The sequence below is a fragment of the Medicago sativa genome, chromosome 5 (genome assembly GCF_051527215.1).
Source record: "Medicago sativa cultivar Bolivia chromosome 5, Bolivia_mono, whole genome shotgun sequence".
Lineage (NCBI taxonomy): Eukaryota > Viridiplantae > Streptophyta > Magnoliopsida > Fabales > Fabaceae > Medicago > Medicago sativa.
The window spans coordinates 50753400-50774093 of record NC_140753.1 but is presented as its reverse complement, the minus strand read 5'-3'; the positions used below and the strand labels follow the sequence as shown (position 1 = coordinate 50774093).

Below are 20694 nucleotides of genomic sequence, written 5' to 3'. Positions count from 1 at the left end.
CACGCCCAAAAATTCATGTGTTCATTCATACATGATAAACACAGATGAATATCATGATGAACCCAGATGAAGATCATCAAGAACACAACAACATTTTGAAGTTCATCCTTGATCAGAATGTTTACCAAGAATTTCAAGTATAAGCTTATGGGACCCAGGACACATGGTATAACACCACCGGACACCCTATGATGACATGCTGTCATTACATAATTTTTAGGAATTAATTTGACATTTTGATAGAGTTCTAAGCAATATAAAGTATCCAGGAGGTGTTAAAAGCAAGAAAATTGGAACAACTGCAAGCTGCTAATCGTATTGCGATTTGCACCATCGCAATACAATTTCTTGAAGTCAAAACGTATGTTTTTGAAGGAGCTTAATCGCAGTACGATTCAACCAATCGTGATACGATTTCAAGAAGGGCTTGGAAGGAAATTAGGGTTTAATGAAGCAATCGTGATACGATTTATAGCATCGTGGTACGATTTTGGGCGAGCAGAATTTCCTATTTAAGCTGAAGTCACTCTCAAACATAAGGATTACGATTTTGGAGAGCTAAATTGCGATTTTAACACCCAGAAGGCTGCAGAGGAGAGGATTTCATCATCTCTAACCCAGTTTATGTATGTTTTAATTCTTCCATTGATTATGCTATTTGTAAACTCAATTATGAGTAGCTAAATCTCTCAGAGATTAGGTCAGAGATGAATCTATGTAACCCTAATTGATATATGTTGCTGTGAAACTCTATTAGTTATTAATGATATTCTAGTTTTTATTCAATTCAATTGTTCTTAATGCTTTTTATATCCTGATCAAATATAAACATGATTTAGTGAGAACGAATGACTACTGACCATAGCTTTCGACTTAGACCTAATTGAATTGTTCTAATAAACATGGTTAGTCTAGGAATGGATAATCGTTTGTTAGTGATATTAGGTTAACGTTCATAAAACCTTCAAAGATTATTATATCACCTAAGGAATTAGGGGTTGTAGTTTAAGAAGAGGGTCCTAACTCAAGAGATTGATTAGGGCTAATTTGTTAACTATCGTGAAACTAGAGAATCATTAGTAATAATAGGTGCATTAACCAATTAGGGGAAACATAGAGGATTCGACAGACCTGATCTCATCTTTCTCCATATTTTCTTAATCAAACTTTATTTTCTGTTACTTGATTTCATAAAATCAAACCAATCTACTGCCTAGTGGCAAAACAAAATAACCTTTATACATCCTATTTTACTAGCGCAATTGAATTATTGAGATTAAAAACAGTCCTCGTGGGATCGATATTTTTACTACTTCGATAGTATTTGGTGCACTTGCCAAACGCCTATCATGTTTTTGGCGCCGTTCCCGGGGACTGTTGATTTATTTCAACAAGGCAATTACGTTATAATTTAGGATTTCTGCAATTTAAATTTCTGTTTTTATTTTATTTTAAATTTTCTGTTCCAGTATTCATTTAATTACTTTGTATTGTGCAGTGCTACTAAGGTATTTTGCTGTTTATGCGAGGTAAAGTGAGTTCCGACGATCTAGAGTTCAATCTAGAAATAGAAAGGACTGCTAGAGCACTCCGGAAAGCTGTCCGGTTGCAAAGGTTGTCTCATTCCGTTCCACCGGGTGTTCAAGAACAAATACCGGAGGAAATCTCTACCGAATCTGAAACAATCTCTTCTCCTAAATCTGCTATCATGGGAGAACCTGTGCCACCGAGACCTAAGCTAGGAGACTATGGGTTAGCAACTCATCGCGGTCAACTGACCCACACTTTTCAACCAGCTAACCCTGTTGCTTTTGACATCAAGACCGCCGTTCTTAACGGTTTGAGAGATAAATAGTTCGATGGGACTGAAGATATGAGTCCACATGAACACTTGAGCCGTTTTGCTGAAACTTGTGAGTTTTGTGTGCAACCAGCCACCGTGACTGAAGCACAAAAGAAACTAAGGCTATTTCCTTTCACCTTGACGGGAAGAGCAAAAGATTGGTTGTTAACAATACCAAACGGGACTGTCCAAACAAGGGAAGAGTTAGAGTTGAAGTTCCTAGAGAAATATTTCCCTATGTCTAAATATTGGGAAAAGAAGATGGAGATTTCTAACTTCAAGCAAGGAGAAGGTGAGTCGTTGTATGACGCTTGGGAGCGATTCAATTTGCTTCTTAAGAGATGCCCTAATCATGAGTTCACCGAGAAACAATACCTCCAAATCTTCACTGAGGGAGTGACACCTAACACTAGGATGTTTTTAGATGCTTCCGCGGGAGGTAGTCTGAAAAGCAAAACTGATCATGAAGTTCAAGCCCTAATCGAAAATATGGCGGGTAATGAATATCGTGCTGAAGCTAAGAAGAAAGAAAGAGGAGTGTTTGGGGGTGAGTGAGCAAACGGCTATTCTAGCTAATCAAGCAGCCATAAACAAGCAAATAGAGGCTCTAACTAAGGAGTTTCAAGGCTTCACTTTGGCTCACAAGCAACAACAAGTAGCTGCAATCAAGTGTGACTTATGTGGTGAAGAACATCCCAATGGTGAATGTGTACCCGAATGATCTAGTGAGAAGCTAACTACATGGGAGGCTATCAAAGGGAAAATCAATACTACACTTCAGGAATCAACAAGCATCCCAATCTAAGCTACTCAAATAACAACGCTTTGAACTCTCAAATGCTTGCTCCTCCACAACAACAACAAAGAAAGCCTTCAGCTCTTGAGGAAACTATGATGAACTTTATGAAGATGACTCAAGGCAACTTTGAAGAGATGAAGAAGAGTCAAGAGGCTGAAAGAAAGAACAATGAAGCCTCCAAGAAGATGCTTGAAACTCAATTGGGGCAATTAGCTAAGCAATTGGCTGAACAAAACAAAGGCGGATTCTCAGGTAACACTAAAGATAACCCTAAGAATGAGTCTTGTAATGCTATTGAATTGAGGAGCAAAAAGGTTTTGACACCTTTAGTTCCGAAAGCTCCAAAGAAAGCTGAAGATGTGGTAGTGGAAATGGAGGAAGATGGTGAAGTTGAAAAGAATAATGAAGGTGTAGTTGAAAAAGAAAATGATCAAGGAGTAGTTGAAAATGAAAGGAAGAAAAAAATAGAGGGAGAAAAAAGTGAGAAGTTAATAGATGAAGATTCAATCTTGAGGAAGTCAAAGAGTCAAATCTTGAAAGATGTAGATAAACCACAAGTTATTCCATCATATGTGAAGCTTCCTTACCCTCACTTAGCCAAGAAGAAAGAAAAGGATGAAGGTCAATTCAAGAAGTTCATGTAACTTTTCTCACAACTTCAGGTGAATATTCCTTTCGGTGAAGCTCTTGATCAAATGCCATTATATGCTAAGTTCATGAAAGACTTATTGACTAAAAGAAGGAAGCCTAAAGATGATGAGAACATAGCACTTTCAGAAAATTGTAGTGCTATTCTCCAAAAGAACCTGCCACCTAAGCTAAAAGATCCTGGTGCTTTTACTATCCCTTGTTCCATTGGACCGGTAGACATTTGTAGAGCTTTATGTGATTTGGGAGCAAGTATCAACTTGATGCCTCTTTCAATGATGAAGAAGCTTGGATGTGGCAAGCCAAAACCAACAAGAATGACCATTACTCTAGTTGATCGGTCAATCTCTTATCCTTTCGGTGTACTTGAAGATGTGCAAGTCAAGGTTAATGACTTGGTGTTTCCAGCAGATTTTGTGATCTTAGATATGGCTGAAGATGAAGAAATGCCACTCATTCTAGGAAGACCTTTCCTTGCAACTGGTCGTGCTTTGATTGATATTGAGAAAGGAGAGCTAATCTTGAGATTCCATAAGGAGCAAGTCATGTTTAATATATTTGAGGCAATGAAGCACAAAGATGAAAACCCCAAGTGTTACCGGATTGACGTTGTTGAAGAAATAGTTGAAGATGACTCTCGTGAACCTCAACCAACACAACCTCTTGAATGTGCAATTATGAATTCTATAGTAAGTTGTGATGCTGATGAAGATCTTGAAGTGAGTGATTCTGTCAAGCAACTTGAGGCAAGCAAGCAAGAGTTGGGACAAGTAAAAATTGAAGAATTAATGGGTATGTACTCTATAGATGCTCATATTTTGAGTGGAGGAGAGAAAAATCCAGAGTTAAAAGAACTCCCTTCTCACTTGAAGTATGTTTTTCTCACCCAAGACGCCTCTAAACCAGTAATCATCAGCAATACCTTGACACCTTTGGAAGAAGAAAAATTAATGAGGGTGTTAAGAGACAATCAAGGAGCTTTGGGGTGGAACATTTCTGATTTGAAGGGTATTAGTCTAGCTTATTGCATGCACAAAATACACATGGAGGCTGAATACAAACCGGTGGTTCAACCTCAAAGGAGACTTAACCCAACAATGAAGGAAGTAGTGAAGAAAGAGGTGCTGAATTACTAGATGCAGGTATGATCTACCCTATCTCAGATAGTTCATGGGTAAGTCCAGTTCACGTGGTACCTAAGAAAGGAGGAATGACGGTGGTGCCTAATGAAAAAAATGAATTGATACCCACCCGGACCGTCACTGGTTGGAGAATGTGTATAGACTACCGGAGGTTGAATACCGCAACAAGAAAGGACCACTTCCCATTACCATTCATGGATCAAATGATTGAGAGATTGGCTGGCCAAGCTTTCTATTGCTTCTTGGATGGGTATTCGAGGTATAATCAAATTGCAGTGGCTCCGGAAGATCAAGAGAAGACTGCCTTCACTTGTCCATTAGGTGTGTTTGCTTATCGTAGGATGCCCTTTAGGCTGTGTAATGCGCCGGCGACCTTTCAACGGTATATGCTCTCCATCTTCTCTGACATGATAGAGAAGAACATTGAGGTATTCATGGATGACTTTTTCATTTTTGGTAAGTCTTTTGATCAATGTTTGTTCCATTTAAATGCTGTACGTAAAAGATGCACCGAAACTAACCTTTTTGAATTGGGAAAAATGTCATTTTATGGTAACGGAAGGTATAGTTTTGGGATATAAAATAAGTGCTAAAGGCATTGAGGTGGACCAAGCTAAGATAGAGGTTATAGAGAAACTTCCCCCACCTGTTAATGTTAAAGGAGTAAGGAGTTTCTTGGGGCATGCCGGTTTCTATCGGTGTTTTATAAAAGACTTTTCTAAAATTTCCAAACCCCTCTGTAACCTCTTGGTCAAAGAAAATGATTTTAATTTTGATTCTGAATGTCTAAATGCTTTTTCTTTGATTAAAACCAAGTTGGTGACTGCACCAATAATCATTGCACCCGATTGAGATTTATCTTTTGAACTTATGTGTGATGCAAGTGATTATGCTGTTGGTGCAGTCCTAGGACAACGCAAGAACAAATTTTTCCATGCAATTTACTATGCAAGCAAGGTTTTAAATGAAAATCAAGTTAATTATTCCACAACTGAAAAGGAATTGCTTGCAGTAATCTTTGCATTGGAAAAATTTCGTTCTTATCTAATAGGCTTCAAAGTCGTTGTTTTTACAGATCATGCAGCTCTTAAATATCTCTTGACTAAAGGGGATTCAAAGCCTCGATTGTTGAGATGGATCCTATTATTGCAAGAATTTGATCTTGAGATCCATGACAAGAAGGGAGTCGAGAATGTAGTAGCTGATCACCTCTCAAGGCTGGAGAATGATGAGGTGACAAAGAAAGAAAAGGCCATAAAGACCGAGTTCCCCGATGAACAGCTGTTTGCTATTGGAGAAAGGCCCTGGTTTGCTGACATGGCGAACTTTAAGGCCGGTAACATAGTTCCTAATGATATGACCTATCCTCAGAGGAAAAAGTTCTTCAAAGATGCAAACCACTATCTGTGGGATGACCTTTATCTGTTTAAGGCAGGTACCGACGGTTTGATCAGACGTTGTGTTGCAGTTTAGGAAGCACATAGTATCATGTGGCACTGCCATAACTCAGCTTATAGGGGCCACCATAGTGGAGAAAGAACAGCTGCGAAAGTTTTGCAAAGTGGATTCTGGTGGCCCACCCTTTTCAAGGATTGCCACGACTTTGTTGCAAGATGTGACAGATGCCAAAGAACATGTAACATATCAAAGAGGAATGAAATGCCCCTTAAAGGAATCATTGAAGTTGAACCATTTGACTGTTGGGGTATTGATTGTATGGGTCCATTTCCTTCCTCTTACTCTTATCTCCATATCCTAGTTTGTGTTGATTATGTCATAAAGTGGGTTGAAGCGATACCTTGTGTTGCTAATGATGCAAAAACTGTTTTCAACTTCCTTCAAAAGAATATTTTCACTAGGTTTGGAACTCCTAGAGTATTGATCAGTGATGGGGGGAAGCATTTTTGCAATAATTTTCTTGAAAATGTGCTCAAAAAGTATAACATTAAGCACAAAGTTGCAACTCCCTATCACCCACAAACTAGTGGTCAAGTAGAGGTTTCAAACCGACAGCTGAAACAGATTCTAGAGAAGACAGTTGCGTCAAATAGGAAAGATTGGTCTAGGAAATTAGATGATGCATTGTGGGCATATAGGACAGCATTTAAGACTCATCTTGGGTTCTCACCCTATCAGTTAGTTTATGGGAAGGCATGTCATCTTCCAATCGAGCTAGAACATAAAGCTTATTGGGCCATTAAGGCCCTAAATTTTGATCAAGTGGTTGCTGGTAAGAAATGACTTTTGAAACTTAATGAACTTGAAGAGATGAGGCTTAGAGCGTATGAAAATGCGCTCATCGATAAAGCCAGGACAAAAAGGTATCATGACAAAAACATAGTGTCTAGGGATATTAACTGTGGACAACTAGTTTTGTTATATAATTCCAGGTTGAAGCTGTTTTGTTATATAATTCCAGGTCTGGACCATTCTTGGTCAAAAGTGTGTCACCATATGGAGCTGTTGAACTAGTGACACCTGAAGGAGATCGAAGTTTCAAAGTGAATGGACAAAGAGTTAAGCCATACCTAGGTGGCGACCTACCAAAAGAAAGGGTGGGACTCATTCTAAAGGACCTCTAAGGACCCTTGGCAGTCAAGCTAGTGACGGTAAAGAAGCGCTGGGTGGGAGGCAACCCACTAGATTTTCTTTTGAGCACTTTGTTTCATTTCGTAAAGTTTTTATTTTCTTGTATTGTCAAAAGTCCGTGAACTTCTAATTTCCCCGTTTGTGATAAATTTGCACTTGTTTATTATTAACGAATTTGTTTGCTAGTTGACTCTTTACAGTTTAGTAACAATTGTTTGATCAAAGTGATATTCCAAAAGTTCAAAAGGAGGGGTGACCATTATTTCAAATTAAAGGCGAAGTGTACGGCAGTTAAAGATAGGTAGTCACAACTCCCAGATATCATAACTGTAAGGTTCATGGCCAAAATTTTATTTTTCAATTTACTTATATAGAGTGTTCCATGCTTTTACATTTCTAGAACTTGCATTGTTTCTCTACTGTCGATTGATCTCTGTCATTAGCACACTGAGGCAAAAGTGCTTGGTCCTGTGAGCCTTTTTGAAGCCTACCCTGATTTTAATTGTTATAATTTATCCTTTTCTTAGCCAAATTGAGCCGGTAGGTTTAGAACTTTTTGTTTGGTGACAAACTACATTACAAGCTTAGAGACTTTTAGGATTTATTCCCTCATTGTTTTTCTGAGTTAGGCATTGTAGTATGTTGCTAAAGATTAAGTTTGGGGTTGCTATTGGAATTTGCAACCAATTAAGTTTGGGGTGGGGGTACTAGAGAACAAGAGAACAAAGAATACAAAGAATGAACTTTATCATGAAAAATACACACAAAAATAGTGTATGAAAAAAAAATGAAATTGAATGATGAAAAAAAAAGGGGACAAAATGTTGAAAATCCGAGTAACTTCAAACTCGATTGCCCCAATAGTTACAAGTATTCTCTAGTACCTTTACATTAATTGTTGTTCCACAAGGTGAATGAACGAATGGATTGAATTTGTGCTTTAAACTTCCGTAGGAATGCCTAACTCAAATTTTGTGTAGCCTACTTATCCAAATGTAATCCCACCTTCACCTAAGCCCCGCTATAACCCTTAAAGACATCAAAGTGTGCATTGACATTGATTTTGATTGACGTTTAGAAACTTTTCAAGCGTATGATAATATGTAGATTGCATGTCGACTGTGTGTGAACCTTTTTCAATTTGTTGCGTGGAGTTGTGAATTGGTGGATGCGAACAAGTCAAACTAGCTCATCTTTACCTAGTAAGGTGTTGAACTTTTTGGTGGTATCATTTGATCAGGTATTTGTTATTTTACTGTCGACTGTCAATGTTGCAAATGAATTCCTTGAGGACAAGGAATGGTTTAAGTTTGGGGTTGTGATGACATGTTATCATTTAGGACTTAATTTGACATTTTGGTAGAGTTCTAAGCAATATAAAGTATCCAGGAGGTGTTAAAAGCAAGAAAATTGGAACAACTGCAAGCTGCTAAACGTATTGCAATTTGCACCATCGCAATATGATTTCTTGAAGTCAGAACATATGTTTTTGAAGGAGCTTAATCGCAGTACGATTCAACCAATCGTGATACGATTTCAAGAAGGGCTTGGAAGGAAATTATGGTTTAATGAAGCAATCCTGATACGATTTATAGCATCGTGGTACGATTTTGGGCGAGCAGAATTGCCTATTTAAGCTGAAGTCACTCTCAAACATAAGGATTACGATTTTGGAGAGCTAAAGTGCGATTTTAACACCCAGAAGGCTGCAGAGGAGAGGATTTCATCATCTCTAACCCAGTTTATGTATGTTTTAATTCTTCTATTGATTATGCTATTTGTAAACTCAATTATGAGTAGATAAATCTCTCAGAGATTAGGTCAGAGATGAATCTATGTAACCCTAATTGATATATGTTGCTGTGAAACTCTATTAGTTATTAATGATATTCTAGTTTTTATTCAATTCAATTGTTCTTAATACTTTTTATATCCTGATCAAATATAAACATTATTTAGTGAGAACGAATGACTACTGACCATAGCTTTCTGAGGTGAACAAAAGTTGTTAACTTAGCAACAAGGTGCAAGCTTGCTGAGGCTTAGAGAATACAGGGTTGTAATTGTTCAAGTGAACAAAAGTTGTAAGGTGCAGGATTTGAGAGGTTATCTCAAGCATCATAGTGGAAACTCTCACAAGATTGTGAGGAGTGGACTAACCCACATTGGGTGACCCACTATAAATCTCTGTGTGTTCTTTCTCTCTTCCCTATACTCTTTAATTACAATATACACAACACACACTTACACATTTACTTTATTAAACAGTTTTTGTGTATGAATTTCAGAACGTTCTAAAGTCAGAATATTAACTATTCTAAGTAAACTACTTGAGAATCACATTTAAGTTTCAGGATATTTTTTAAAGGGTCACAATTCAAACCCCCCTTCCTTGTGACTATTTTATCTACTTCAACGTTTCTGTCTTTCCGCTCTTTTTATTGCGCTAACGTTTGAAAATTGTGAATGATATTTTTTTTTATGAAATTTTGATTTTGATTAAAACTAAAAACATAAATGTTTGTTGCTTTCAAGTTATAACAAACTAAACAAACAATGATTATCTATTTTAATGACATCAATAATATAACAAAAAAATATAATATAAATTCTTTATTTTAATTACATCAACAACGATCTTTATTATAAAAAAAGTTATTTAAGAATATAATTCCGATAATAAAAAAAGTAAGTATAAATATATTCATCTAGTTTGTTACATTTTTTAAATGATAAAGGAAAAAAACCAGACATACATATATATATTCATATCAGATTTGTTACATTGTTTTTAATATTTTAATTTGTTCTTAGCTATTTGTTACATGTGTTATTTGTATTGAAAAATGATGGTATTTTTGAAAAGAAAAATCTAGTCCAAAAGAGCTGGAAGATGTAAAAAAATGTAAAAGTGTTATTTGTATTGACACATGTGTTACTTTTGTGGTCATCCTCAAGTTGGGTACAACTTCCAGCTCCAATCGCTCCTAAGAAGAAAAATTGGCACATTATAGCACTCCACACTAGCACAACATAGTACTTTGTTTCCCCAAGCTTGAAATCCCTTGCTTCCCTTGGAATCACCTACGAAATCGCAATACTCATTTATCACTAATGTAAAACATAAGGTTTTGTTATACTCCATATCTCTATAATCATATATATATGTATAGTAAGTTGTTGTGGTTTAAAACTTTTTTATATAAAAAAAATCATATTAATTTACTATTTTTAACAAATATTTTTCATTTTGATAAATAAACACAATGTAAAACATGGAAGTCGGCACAAAACTATGAGATGAGTTTATATTTTATGCGGTAAGAAAATGTGCAGTGAGGAAATTAATAAATCAAAACATTATTACATGATGACTTAGATCTTAAACCTACCTTACAATTAAAAGAAACTTAAAGCCTAAATAAAGAAGGGTTAATTATGTTTCTAGTCCTTATAAAATAGCGACCTTGTAAGTTTAGTCCCTACTTAATTTTAATAGCATTTTTAGTCCCTAATTTTGTTTTTCTGCACTGAGTATTAGTCCCTACTCAATTCAAATTTGTTTAATTTATGCTTAAACTCTTAAATTTTTGAACAATTTTTTGCAGACATGTTTAGAACATTACTAAAAGTTCGTCCGCAAAAAATTATCGCAAAATTTGATTTCTACATCCAGATTTTATTACTTTTTATCTTTAACTTTTGTCGTTTTAAAAAATTCATATTTAATTCATTTCATGTCAGAAAATTCTAAATTTTAGTAAACGAACCTTTCATAGTGTTCTAATCTTGTCTCAAAAAAATCGTTCAAAAATTTAAGAGTTTAGGGATAATTAATCAAACTTTGTTTTAGCAGGGGCTAAAATTATAAGTAAATTTTTTTTTATAGGGACTAAAAATGCTATTAAAATTAAGTAGGGACTAAACTTACAAGGTCACTATTTTATAGGGACTAGAAACATAATTAACCCAATAAAGAATTAAATAAATTTAAAACCTAAAGTGAGGGACTAAGATTGATCCTTACGTAAATTAAGTTGGAATTGCTATTAAAACCAAATGTAATAATCATTCTTAGATTCAATACGTGGCATCTTTGAATTCACAAATGCACCGCAATATTCTAATTCTGTTATTAAAAGCAAAAGAAATTGTTATTCTTAGATTCTATAATAATGAGAGTAACACACATTCTAAGGACATACTTAATAGAAAAAAACACGTGTACATTTGTTTGGTTACTAAGGTGTTAATTTGAAAAATAAATATAATATAATTGTGAGTGTACAAAGCATGGTTAAAAGTTTAAATAAAAAAGAAAAAAAACATGGTTAAAAGTTAAAATTAACAAGAGTGAGACAAAGAAGATAAAATTGTGACTTGTGAGTGTACAAAGTATGGTTAAAAGTTAAAACAAGAGTGAGACAAAGAAGAGAGATTACCTTAAAATCATTGTCTATGATCATCCCAACAACGCAAAACAAAGTAGCAAAGAAGCACATAACAAGCTGAATCTCCATAACAAGAGAATAAGTAATAACTTGTTTACTCTTTTTATAAACCAACTCCAACAACGGTAAAACAAATCCATACAAAGCAGCAGAAGCCAATATCATAACAAAACCAATCACATAATCCTTAGTAGACTCACCAACAAGTCTATCTCCACCATCAGAATTCAGTGCCAAAACAACACTCCCAAGGGTCAACAAAACAATAGAGTTAACAGAATAAGCTGTGAACTTATGCTTCACAAGAAAAAACGCGAAAACCGCGGTGAAAGCTAAGTGTGAGGATTGAATTAATGAAGAAGTTGACACCGGTAGACGCTTTATGCCGCAGGCGTAGAGGTAGTCGTCTAAACCGGTGAGAACTCCGATGACTGCCGAAGCGATAAACAAAGGTGGTTTCATTGAGACAAAGTTGTTGTTATTATTGTTGTTGCCGTTAGGGTTTTGGTAGCGGTAACGGTAACGGTTGTGGATGTGAGAAATGGTTAAGGGAATGAGAATTATTGGGAAGGCAGATGTTTCAAGGAAGCTTGAGAGCCATACACGTTTGCCGCCATGGATGAAGTATAGACGCATTACTAGTGGTCCACCACATGTTCCTATGGCTAAGAGGATTGAATTTAGAATTAGAAGGAGTTTTTTCATGCTTCTGTTTTTGCTTTCTTCTTCTTCGCTAACGATTCTTTCCACCATGGCTGGTTAATTATTTGCTAGAGTAGAGGTTATTATTTTTTCTTCTATGTGTGTCTTAACTCTTAACATGTAAAGAAGTATGGATGTGAAGTGTTGACTAGTCAAAAGATTGAAGATATTTTTTTTAAGGTAAATGTTAAGAGGTTTATTTGATAAGATAAACTCTAACATAAATCTATAGATGGGTTTACAATTAGTAACGTAAGAACCTACATTTTCCACAAAAATGGATCTATTTAAATTATGACTATAAGCAAGTCCATAAATATACTTCCAAAAAATAAGTGGGTATAGGAAGTCCTATTGACGAGATCTAGCTCGTTCAAAATATACTTGATTGTCACTCTAAAAGACAATTCTTTAATTTTTCAATGAAACTCAACTTAAATTAAATTTTATGATGATATCAAATTTATCAACGATATGTTAAACCATCTATTGGATGATCACTACTATCCAAATACTACAATCACATTTCAATATTCAAATCTTTTTTTTTGTTACAAAAGAGGGATCAATATTCAATTCTAAACGTGAGAGAAGGTGTAAAATGATCCACATAACTTTGGTACTCATTAAATTGATATGGTGATCGATGTTATCCAAATGTCAAACTTTTTTTTATAACTAGAAGTCTGTCTACATGTGTTTTGGAGTAACAATTTTTTAGAGACAAGACAACAAAGGAGCTCATCAAATGGCTCGTCTTGCCTCTAAAAAAAAGTCTACAATGTGGTATGGATTAATTTTGCGTGAAATTCTTAGTTGTCATCTTAGTGAGATTTGTTTATATTATTGAGTTAAATTTGATTTGTATATTCAAAGAAATCAAAACGTGTATGGTTGAGCCTGATGAAAAAAGCTTGTCATCTCGCGAGAAGGCTATTCATTTAGATTATGTTCATCCATGGTTTTGTTTCTGTTTAGTTTAGATTTTTAATTTATGTCATTAATTTTAGTCTATCACAATTTATGTTAATATTTAGTATAAATTATGTTGTTGCACTTTTTTTTAACAAATGTTGGACTTGAATTAGTGAACGCTAATTTTTCATTTTTTCATTTTTTTTATCTTGCCTCGAATGTTTTAGGTTTTGACAATCTAGATGTATGTTTCGTTTTGTTATGAAGAAAATTACGCATTTGAATTCTATATTTTGATTAAAACGCGTTTGAAGTTTGATAAAATAGGAGGAGCAAAAGTGAAATAAAGTGTTATTTGCCTTAGTTTTATGGGAAATATATAAAATTTAAAATACAAAAATTGATTGCCCTGCATTATCAATTAAATTATCCTATCTTTTATATATAAAAAATATTAAATCATTTTCTTTGTTTTAAAATAAACAAAGATGGACCTCCGTCTTTCAAGGCCCAGGCCATGTTTCGGCAAACTAAAAAGAAATATATCTATATTATACTGATTACTAAGTAAAAATAATAAATTTGATGCCCATAAAGAAATTGAGCCCTAAGCTGCCACCCCTCCCGCCCGCCCTCAGGTCCAACCCTGCCCTTGTTGAACCACATGCATCTAAAAGTGTGATTGAACCACTTAATGAATCTTCCACTAGTTTTCCATTTTGATACTGTAAAAGAGCTTGTTGTGTTTGTTGAAAATGGAAGATTTCTTCAATGCACTTATATAACTCTTCAAGCACAACCAAATCACTCTGAATTGTCTCTGCTTCAAAAGAGATGGTGTTTGAAAAAGATTGAGAAGAACATTGTGTGGTTTAAGATGGTTCAATAATGCTTCAACTCTTTATGAAGATTAGATGGGTGCACACTTGTTGGCAAACTAATTGACCTTAATGGTTGATGAGTAGATGGTGAGTTGTAGCCCAATGTTTGCATCATGGCCTGGAATCTATGCTAGTTAGCATTAACGTGTTTCAAGCCAATTTCCACAATGTTCTACTTAGATGGGTTATTTTTTGAATAGACACCAGTGGCACTCAAGTCCGTTGGAGATTTTTTTTTCCTTTCAATTTTGTTGTTCTTGTATATGCAGGTCTCGATTTGGAACGACAGATAACTACCATTCAGAGCGAACAATAGTTAACTGGGGTGTTAGAGAACATTGTATAAAATTCTTTGTTCAATGAAATAAACGTGTTAGAGAACATTTTCAATCATATATGTGATAGAAAAGTCTTTTTTAGCTCGTAAGTTATGTTGTCTCAATATTTAAGCTTGATAAAAAACTTCCTATCTAAGGTGCTGATATCAGTGAAATTTACATATGGATGCATGCATAGCGTAAATTCTTTGTTGAACGTACTTTCAGTATTCCATTTTGCGTAGCATGAAATGTTCCAATAGATGTTATAAATCTAAATTTGTTGTCATCATTATCTCCTCAACTAGACACACAATATGTCAACATGCATGCAATTGTATATCATTAAGTGCAATGATAATGTTTGCATTATCTCATCCATTAGATTAACACACTTTAGAAACAACAATTCACGCTGATTATCGCATGTTTGCGAAGCAAACTGGGTCCCAAGTTGTTGTTCATTATGAATGAGTCTCATGGCAATGAGTATTTAAAGATTTCATAATACAACCTAATTCGAGCAGGGATCGTACTCTAGAATTTAAAGATACAAATTAAAGATAAAAGAAAGGAAATTGATTATATATTTCATTGATTCTAATACACGAGGCATACAATGCTTATATATAGACTTGTGCATACACATAATAAATAACTATAACGGCTAAACAGTAGCAGAACTTAGTAACTAACTGATAGAATATGTCTAAAAGATCCCTTCTAAATTAAGACGAGTCATTCTACCTTCTAGAAGTTGCCGAGCCACTTCATCTGCGTTTCTTATTCTAAATATCCTATCATTTCACATTTTCTTTACTTAAGGATTCATCACACTAAAGTCTATAAATCATAAGATCGACTATTTTACTTGAAGAATGTATAAATATTTGTTTGAATTATACTCTTCGTTTTTTTTTTTTTTGGGAAACTTGAATATTCTGATGTGAGCTATAGAAAAATTGTTTTTCCACCATTGAAATTCCCAAAAGTGCAATCTTGATTTTAAATTTTATGTAGGATGCCTCAAAATTCATGTTGAATATTAAATAAATAGTGCTAAAATACGACCCATTTGATCTCCAATAGTGCTAAAATACGACCCATTTGATCTCCATTTTTTTTTGTCAAGTAGTCTAGTGACTAGAATTCACATTTTTCAAGGTGAATAAGTGGGGTGACCGGGGTTCGAACCCCGGCCCCTGCATTTAACAATGCATGTCCCTACCAATTGAGCTATGCTCACGGGGACTGATCTCCATTTAACAACTGAGATTTGTTAACTTCAATAACCACGTTTTTTTTTTCAATATAGAGAATTCGAGTTTGAGTTGTAGCAAATATTTTTTTTTTTGCTGTGTTTGTAGCAAATAACTTGTTAGAAGTTTGGCACGTGGCTTTCCCTTTTTCTAATGGTTTTATCATTAAAATTAAAACTACGATAATTTTACCAGATTTCAGTTACTTTCAGAATTGTTGTGTCCATATATTGTTGAAAGTCAACAAAATCTAAAGACTTTATTGACAAACATTTGGTTAAATTTTTTAATGGAATAATATAACTTATCTGCAACTTCTTGTAGAATATTTTTGTAAGCAAACAATGAATAAGTCTCAATTTTATGTTGTTTGTCGGTGTAGACAATGTAAATTTGTGTGTATTTTAAATTGTAGAAGACAACTATAAGAATCAAGAAAAGTGAACAAAATATGAACAATGGCAACATAAGAAGCTTCATCATAGTTAATTAAGCCCTATCATAGTAAACGAAGCAATAAAGTGACGAAGAAGGAAAAGAAATTGGCCTCTAGATCAATCATATTGGAAAGTTGATTGGCATCATCAAAGGTGAAATACAACTAATGAGAAGTAAAAGAATAGCACATGATATATATTTTGTCCATTGTCAAATTTGCAATGACACGTCAGAAATTGATCGATAGGAGTAGTGTGCTTTTATTTTTATTTTTAATTTATTTTGTCTTAGATAGTCTTAGATAAAGTGGTAAACCACTGAAATTAAACTCACACACAACTGCGAGGTCCCGGGTTCGAACCTGGGTCATGACGTCCGACCTTGCAATTTCGACATTTGCCCAGTTGAGCTAGGACTTCTAGACGAGTGGTGTGTTTTTATATACATGTTTTTTTTTTTTTTTTAGCATTTTTATATGCATGCCTAAGAACTATTAAAATGTTATAATCTTTACTTTGCATTACAATTTGTTTGTTTTATAGAAAGAAATTGGAAGAGGTTTCCACCAATCAAGAAAATAAAGGTGGTATTGGCCAAACTACATAATTTTCTGATGTCTTTAGTGTATGGTCAGTTCATATTTTACCCACTAGAAATCGAAAATTTCATTGTCTCGGTACATATTTGTAAGAGATTGCTTGTATATGAAAATGTATTAAAGATGTGTCAAAAAAATCTATTAAGGAAAATTCAATTCTAGAGAAGTATAAATTTTTAGTTTTCATGATGTTGTTGGGATGTTATATCTTATACTTCCCTGAGATTGCTGGAAATGCAATGATCCACCCTATATAGTAGAAGCAGAGATAGCTTGGAATGAGGAAAAAAAGAGTGTTGCTATATGCAAACAATGGTGTCAATTGTTAAAGAAAATATTGAATTGTGAAAATTTAGTTTCAATCATATTTTAATTACTCCATTTCAATCTTAGAAAGCTAAACAAGAGGAAGCCTTGCATGGTCACAATTCTTTTATCACACTATTTAGACACACATACATACTTGAAAAATGTAAAATAAAAAAATAATTAAATAATGAGTCATTTTTAAATAACTAAATGACATTTAAATAACGAATGAGATATTTAAATAACCAAGTGATATCTACCCAAAAAAAAATAACTAAATGATATACATCTTTGTGGATGCGCGTGAAAATAGTGTGTCCGAATGGTTGTGATTAACCTAACTATTTACCACTAAACAATTAATTGGTTTTTTTTTTTTAGGGAACTAAACGATTAATTGGTTAATTTCGTAGACCGGTTACAATGGATTTTTTTTTTTAAGCAAAGTAGAAATTGAATTAAAATAAAAGAGGAAGTACAAGATTGGGGGCATGAACCTGACCGAGATAACCACAGACTCAAACCCTAACGGATGATCCAATAAGTCAGTACGCAAGTGCTAAAGAAAACAACTCCAAACAACACTACTACGGACAACCCAGCAAACCCACATATGGATACAAAACTGAACTGCAAAAAAACGGATAGTGATGTTTTTGCCTCCCAAAATGCTAAAAGACTTTTGAGGGTATATCTCAATTGGCAAGAAGTAGTTGGAAATTCGATCCATTATAGTAATCATTGTGGTTATTCATATATATTAATATATTTCGTTTCTTCTTTGATGTTTCAACTTAAATGTTTGAAAGCAAAATCAACTTTACTTGACACTAACTAATTTTTTTTTTTTGAAAGATTGACACCAACTAATCATGTTTTATTATTTTACCAAAAACTGTTTGATAGAGATGCATATTAGACTTTTATCACTAAACGTCCCCATTATTGATGGGTAATTGCTCTTCTCCATATTTTTGTTCAATTCCATCAAATAGTCGAACATGAGTTAACTCACATAGGTGTATTTTCAGCGTGAGTTAATTCACGTATTTGTATATTTCAGCGTCAGTTAACTCACATAGGACATGAATGAGTAAAAACAAACGAGAGAATATAAATTCTCTTATGAAAATTGCTTTTTTGACAATGAATACTTCTTATTGACACAAGTAAAATACGTAAATGCCCCCAGCGGTAGTTAACTACCGTTGGGAGAACCGCCGACAGTTAACTGCCGCTGGTGCAGTAGTAGTTAACTACCGTTGCATTCTATATCTTAACAGAACGCAGATGGCCTAGTGGTTAGAATTCATTTTTTTATAAGATAAATAAGCGAGGTATCCGGGGTTCGAACCCCGATCCCTGCATATAACAATGCATATCTCTGCCAACTGAGTTATGCTCATGGGGACATTCAGATGTTCCTTTTAACCACTCCCCAATCAATTCTATTCTCCTTGTGACATGTTCCTATAAAACTTCAAAACAGACATTTAATAGGAAAAATCTATATCTAAGTAGTAAGTAGTGTCATAAAAAACTGAAAATCTATGTTTGTACACTTTTTTTTTATTTAAAATTTTTGTGTCCTTTTTGTTGTTAATCATATTTGTGAATATAAAATATATTTTGATAACCTAAAAAATCTAATTGATCAATTTTAATGGAGCCTTCTTTATACATCTGTATTTCTTTTTACAAATTTGTACAAAAGAACATCTTCCTTAAATAAAAATAACGTTTGCGATATCTAAAAATCTTAATATTTGATCTTATTTTTTATCCCTATAAATATGTCGAATTTTCGTTTTAGTCCCTCTAAAAATTTTCTTCAACTTTTATAGAGACTGAAGATTGAAAGAAATTTTTAGAAGGACTAAAACGAAAAGTTGGCATATTTATAAGGACAAAAATATATTTTACCGTTTTTTATACAGCTCACTTCACATCCACTTTTTAATTGGTCTTGTTAATAGTATTTGATATTGGAAATGTTAGAGAAAGAAAGGAAACCCCATTGAATTTTCCGCAGTTATTTGTTGGTATATAACATGTTTTAGTGTGAGTTAGGCTAGCCAGAATAATTGTAAGATTCCTTAAAAAAAAAAAATAATTGTAAGATGTGTTGTTATTAGTTTGTGTGTCGCTCATGGTCCAACCATGGCCTAGGTCGTGACAAACTGACAAAGTGAGTGAGTCAATGTCATTATACATCTTAAATGTATTGAATTTACAAAAACATCTTTAAAAGTGTATTTTAATACTTCATTCGGTTCTATTTATAAGAGAAAGTTAGGTCAACAAAAGTTAATTTATTTGAACTGAATTTTTAACTAGATACATCATCTGACTAACGATAGATAATTTGAGGATCAAACTTATTAATGAAAGACATATTCGATGACGAAATACACATAGGAAAAACATATCCGAGGATATTTTTGTAATTTTGATTGGTACATTCAAGGAGTATAATGACTATTATTTTAAAGAAAAATTGATTTTAAAAAAATTTGGACAGGATAAATGGATAGTGATTTGATTTTATGTTGAATCTTTTTTCTTTTGAAAGTAAGTGTACTCTAAACTAAATGTTAATCTGGGTAAAAATAAAAAACTAAATGTTAATCAAACTCACATGGATTGGCCTAGTGGTGTAGAATTGGAACCTTGCAGTGCTTTTTTCAAGGTCTCAGATTCGAATCCTTTCATTATCAATGTCTATGGGCTAGTCCATCACAAAGCTCTGAATTTAAATGTGTCCAACTAGTGAATGGTGAGATTGATCGTTCAAATTAGTCGGTCCATGAACTAGATACTAAATTTCCAAAAAAGAAGCTAAACATCAATTTCTCAACACTATAAAAAAATCACTTTTCATCACTTCTACTTGAAATAAGGTTTGAAGAAAAATAAATTTTACTTAGAACTAGCCAATCATGTTTTTCTTTACCAGAAACATGTTTAATAGGGATAATTAAAATTAATTTTGATATTTTCTACAATAAAACTAAATGAAACCAAACACTTAATAACTTGTTTTCTTATTGACTTTAGTTTTACCTCAAGAAGATCCCCAATCTTGTTAAGATATGAGTTGGGTAATGGATTGATAGGAATTCATTGCCCATCATGTTTACATAATCTGTTTGATAGACCCCAGTGAAGCTCAAATTTAATGAAAACATCCATCACAAGCTAGCTTTTGATCGGTTATGCAAGCGACATAAAAAAACTTTGATAGGTTGAACGATTCAGAGGATCGGTAAATTAATCTCATGTTCAATTTGAAGCCCACTATGTTCATTTTGCATTAGGATAGTCAAAAGCCCATGAAATGTGTGAATATGAAGGCCCAAGGCAAGTTCTGGCTTAGAACTAGGTGAACATGAAGGCTCCTTAGCTCGAAAGTCTTTTTGACAATAGATGTTAGGTGGTGTGTCCCGTTGAATGCTGCGACAACGAATGTTGTAAGTATGCAGGATGAAAATGCTTTTATTTGAGGAGGAGGGTATACTAGAATAAATGGATGGATGACTCACACTTAAGAGATATTGTTGTGGCAAGAGAGAGGCGAGTTAGAAGTCTCACATTTGATGAAAATTTGAGTTTTGAGTAATATAAGTGAGATGACCTAGAAACCCAACGTCTTAAGGTTTTTGATAAAGATGTGGGGTCACAAACGCGTAAAGTCTAACGCTTGAGTGAAAGATGTTGTGACATGTAAGTATGAGTGAAAGTCTGACACTGAATGGAAGAGTTGAGGTTGAACATGTGAGAGAACCCATAAATTCATTGTTTTA

At 34.0% G+C, this 20694-nt stretch overlaps 1 pseudogene across 1 annotated transcript; it reads right to left on the bottom strand.

Moving 5' to 3' along the window:
- Positions 1 to 4749: 4749 nt before the first annotated feature.
- Positions 4750 to 12259, bottom strand: LOC146922765 (purine permease 1 pseudogene; annotated as a pseudogene). Its single transcript, XR_015011156.1, has 3 exons — positions 11464 to 12259; positions 9909 to 10105; positions 4750 to 4834 (listed from the first exon to the last, which is right to left on the bottom strand). The product of XR_015011156.1 is annotated as a purine permease 1 pseudogene (transcript).
- Positions 12260 to 20694: the final 8435 nt, after the last annotated feature.